Below are 4917 nucleotides of genomic sequence, written 5' to 3' on the forward strand. Positions count from 1 at the left end.
TAAGTAGGCTTTTTTCCTGTTGTATTGAGTGTAAAAACTTCCTCTGTATGTTTTACATAGAAACCACTTATCAAATATAAGCTTTGCAAATACTTACTCACAATCTATGGCTTGTATTTTCACTTTATTAATGGTGTCATTTATGCTTAAGAAACTTTTACCAAACATTTTTAATGGTAATGAAGCTCCTTTTATTGTTTTTTTAAAGATCCATCCTTTTTTATTTTCATTCAAAAAATTATCATCCTAACTTTTGAAAGATTTTTTCTGTTTTATGCTAAATATTTTTTAGTTTTCACTTTTATGTTTACAACCATATTCATTCATCTATGATTCCTTGGAAAGAAAGCTTCGACAAACCTAGACAGCGCATTAAAAAGCAGAGTCATCGCTTTGCTGACAAAGGTCCGTATAGTCCAAGTTATGTCTTTTTTCCAGTAGTCACATACAGATGTGAGTGTTGGACCATAAGGAAGGCTGAGTGCCAAAGAATTGTTGCTTTCAAATTTTGCCGGAGAAAACTCTTGAGAGTCCCTTGAACAGCAAGGAGATCACACAAGTCAATCCTACAGGAGATCAACCCTGAATACCCATTGGAAGGACTGAGGCTGAAGCTGAAGCTCCAACACTTTGGCCACCAGATGAGAAGCGTCAACTCATTGGAAAAGACCCTGATGCTGGGAAAGGCTGAAGACAGTCAGAGGAGCAGGCAACAGAGGATGAGCTACTAGTTTCACTGACTTAATGGACGTGAGCGCGAGAAAACTCTGGGATGGTGAAGGACAGAGAAGCCTGGCATGCTGCAGTCCATGGAATCGCAAAAGGGGTGGACATGGTGACCGAACAACAACGACAATTCATTTCATCCCATTCATGTTAAGAGTTGTGTATGCTATGAAGTAAAAGTAAAGGCTTATTCCTCCCTGTGGTATCCAATTAGCACTGTTTATTGAAAATTATCATTTCTCTATCGAATTATAATAACAGGTAGTTTTAAAATTTAAATGACCAGAGATGCTTGAGTCCATTTGGGGACCCTATTAGTCTAATATCCCATTGCCTTGATTACTCAAAAACTTTTTGCAGTAAAATAGGGATATGAACATGGGGAAAGTAGAATGATACTTTAATTTTGTTTGCTAGTCAGCAGGCTATACGTTTCATGAATAGAAATTGACTTCCACCATTTATTATACAATAATTAGCAAATATTTCATTATAAGTTACAGTATGCTGAAACATTTGTTTAAGCCATCTCTGGAGTATGATTACTATTCTAGGGACTCATGTTTGACCTGTACATGTCTGTTGACCTGGGAATCAGGTTTAGTTTGGAAACACACACATAAAATTATACTATATAAGGTATGGGCTTCCCTGGTGGCTCAGAGGGTAAAGCATATGCCTGTAATGCGGGGACTCGGGTTCAATCCCTGGGTCGAAGATCCCCTGGAGAAGGAAATGGCAACCCACTCCATATTCTTGCCTGGAAAACCCCATGGACAGAGGAGCCTGGTGAGCTACAGTAACCCACTCCAGTACTCTTGCCTGGAAAATCCCACGGACGGAGGAGCCTGGTGGGTTGCAGTCCATGGTGTCATAAAGAGTCGACACGACTGAGTGACTTCACTTTCACTTTTCACTTTCACACATTGGAGAAGGAAATGGCAACCCAATTCAGTGTTCTTGCCTGGAGAATCCCAGGGACAGCAGAGCCTGGTGGGCTGGAATCTATGGGGTTGCACAGAGTCAGACACTACTGAAGCAACTTAGCAGCAGCAGTATATATGGTATAGAACTTGTAAAGCAATTGTAGTCCAAAAATAAAATGATATAAATTAATTAACTATAATAGTTAGTGAAAAGCTTTAGCAATTACTCTCTTATTATTGTTGACATTTTTATTATCAATAGCAAAACATGTTGAGAAGTAAAATTGCTTCTCATGGGCTGTGAGCTCTAACGGATGGTGCCTAAATATTTTAAGGAAGTATGAGTTTGAACCCCACCCCCACCCCGCTAAGTAATAATAATGAAACAGTGTTACCAGAAGGTGGGAACAAAACCTAGAACGTTTCTTCCAGCTCTCTTCTCCCTGCTGGCTTCGGGTGTCTTCATTTCTAGACTGCTGTCATGCGTGCCTGAGCACCTTAGTCTAAGACAACACTTGGTCATTGTACGATTGGAACAATTGTGCTCTTGGTTGGTTAGTCATATTTTACTGTTATTGTGTGTTTGATTGATTAGTTCTTGGGGTCCATGTTGCCCTCCTGTCTAATTTTCCCAGACTTGTGTTTTGAAGAGGAAGTCATAAACAGTTTTGTGCCTTCTTTATGTGAAACTTGAACTTTCTCCTTAATCATTTTTCTTATGATGTACATGCCAACAGGCCACGGAAGAAAGAAATAGCTTATTTCATCGTATACCCATAAACTTTTAATATATTTGAATTCACTCAAAAATAATTTACAAATGCTACAAAAAGCTGTAATTTTTTTTAAATTTTGGTTTACATATGGCTTACAGCTATTTTACTAATCATTGATGTATGCAAAAATCAATAATCATCAATAAAATGCTATCCTGCCATAGATATATTAACCTAAAGCATATTTATCAAAAGATTTGAATCGTCAATTTCACCATAAGAACTGAACAATCTGTAGCATAGGATATCTTTTTTTTTTTTCAGAAATAAAACAATGAGTTTAAAAATATTATGCGTAGTGACAAAGCGGTTTTGTGAATACTAATCTTGTGAATGTATTTTTTTGTTCTTTGTTCCTCAAGCTGTAGATCAAGGGGTTCAGCATAAGAATCATTACTGTGTAAAACACAGAAGTCACTTTGACTGTGAGCCAAGAAGTTTTGGGGTTAGGAATGCAGAAAAGGAAAGGATGGTTCCATGGAAGATGCTGATGGCTGTCAGGTGGGAAGCACAGGTGGAGAAGGTTTTCCAGCGCCCACGTGCAGAAGGCATCCCCATAACAGTGATAAAAATGAATATATAGGACATCAGAATAATCACCAGGCTGCTCGCCTCATTGAATATGGCAATAATAGAACATAACATCTGAGTGGTATAGGGATCTGAGCAGGAGACAGAAACAATTACAGAGTGGCCACAGATAAAATTATTTATGGTGCTAGACTTGCAATAGGATAATGCAAGAAGGAAATATGCGAGTGTCATGGAGGACACTACACCCCTTGAGAGCACAGCGCTTCGCAGACATCGCAGTGGCATAGAGCAAGGGGTTGCAGACTGCCACAAAGCGGTCATAGGCCATCGCGGCTGATGTGAACGTTTCTGCTATACCAAACAGGCAAGCGAAGCAACATTGCGCAATGCAACCAGAGAAAGAGATGGTTCTGTCCTCCACAATCAAATTCTCCAACAGTTTGGGTGAAACTACAGTAGGAAAACAGAAATCGACAAAGGACAAGTGACTAAGGAAAGCGTACATGACCGTGTGGAGTTTTGAATTGACCTTGATGATTAAGATCATGCCTAAAGTCCCCACCACAGTGACTGTGTAGATAGACAAGAAAACAAGGAAAAGTGGGGCCTGGAGTTCTGGATATTCTGAAAAACCCAGGAGAATAAACGTGGGTATGATACTCTGATTTCCTTCTGATAGCAGCATGATTCCTATTGAACAAAGGACCAAATATTATTCCTGAAAAATAGAAACGAATAGAAAAGAGAAACAGAGAAGGCAGAAGCTTCATATGTCTCTGTGGAGTTGGTATATATGCTCCAGGTATGGTCCTCAAACCACCAGCAGCAGGGACACATAAGAATATAGTCATCAAGACAGTATGGTACTGGCATAAAGACAGAAATATAGATCAATGGAACAAAATAGAAAGCCCAGAGATAAATCCACACACCTATGGACACCTTATCTTTGACAAAGGAGGCAAGAATATAAAATGGAGAAAAGAATATGTTAGGGATGTAAATTCTCAAGCCCCATCTCCAATGTCCTGAGTCAAAAACTCTGGAATGGAGCCCACAATTTGTGATTTATCCAGCCCTCCAGGTGATTTCTGATGCATGATAAATTATGAGAACCACTAAAATACAGAACATTCATCCTATCATTTAAAATTTAGCTCTTAGTATTTTTAATATACAACTAAAATATAAATTTGGAACACTAAATTGTAAATCATAAAATTTTGAGGTGCCAAAAAGAAGCAGAGTACTGTGTTATGGTTCTAACAATTATACTAAAGATCAAGGAGATCACCTGATGTGTAAAAGGTGCCATATAAATCTTAGTAAAATTGTTTTTATATTCCAGTCATGTTAAAGAATTAAGCACCCATAAAGTTTGTGAACTGGCATAAACCTTAAGTTGTAACTAGTTTATCCTTCCATCTTGTGCTTAAATTAATTATAGAATCTTATTCATGAAATAATCATGTACCTTCCATCAAAACCTCCATTAAGCTTATACTGCCTCCTGGGATACTTTTTGAGTTTTTATATTGACATTTTGCTTAACATTGATTTGTTCATTAATTGAATGTAATTAACTTATATTTATTATTTGTAAATGTGATTTTAGATCATCTATTTTAATATATAAGGCTTCCACAGTGGCTTAATGGTAAAGAATCCACCTTCAATGTAGGAGACACAGGTTCGATTCCTGGGTGGGGAAGATTCCCTGGAGAAGAAAATGGCAACCCACCCCAGTATTGCTGTGGGCCTCCCTGATGTCTTGAGTCAGTAAATAATCCACCTGCAATGCAGGAGACCTGAGTTCAATCCCTAGGTCAGGAAGATCCCCTGGAGAAGGAGATGGCAACTCACTACCATGTGACTTAGCAGCTAAACCTTTTTGATATATATCTAAAATTATAAGTGCTGCTTTCTCGTGTCTGACTCTGCAAAATCATGGGCTG

At 38.3% G+C, this 4917-nt stretch overlaps 1 pseudogene; it reads right to left on the reverse strand.

Annotated features, from left to right (window-relative positions):
* Window positions 1-2717: 2717 nt before the first annotated feature.
* On the reverse strand, window positions 2718-3647 carry LOC129553701 (olfactory receptor 5D13-like; annotated as a pseudogene).
* Between the last annotated feature and the right edge of the window lie 1270 nt (window positions 3648-4917).

Source organism: Moschus berezovskii, chromosome 14 (genome assembly GCF_049115385.1).
Source record: "Moschus berezovskii isolate FMDL1 chromosome 14, NW_MosBer_1.0, whole genome shotgun sequence".
Taxonomy (NCBI): Eukaryota; Metazoa; Chordata; class Mammalia; order Artiodactyla; family Moschidae; genus Moschus; species Moschus berezovskii.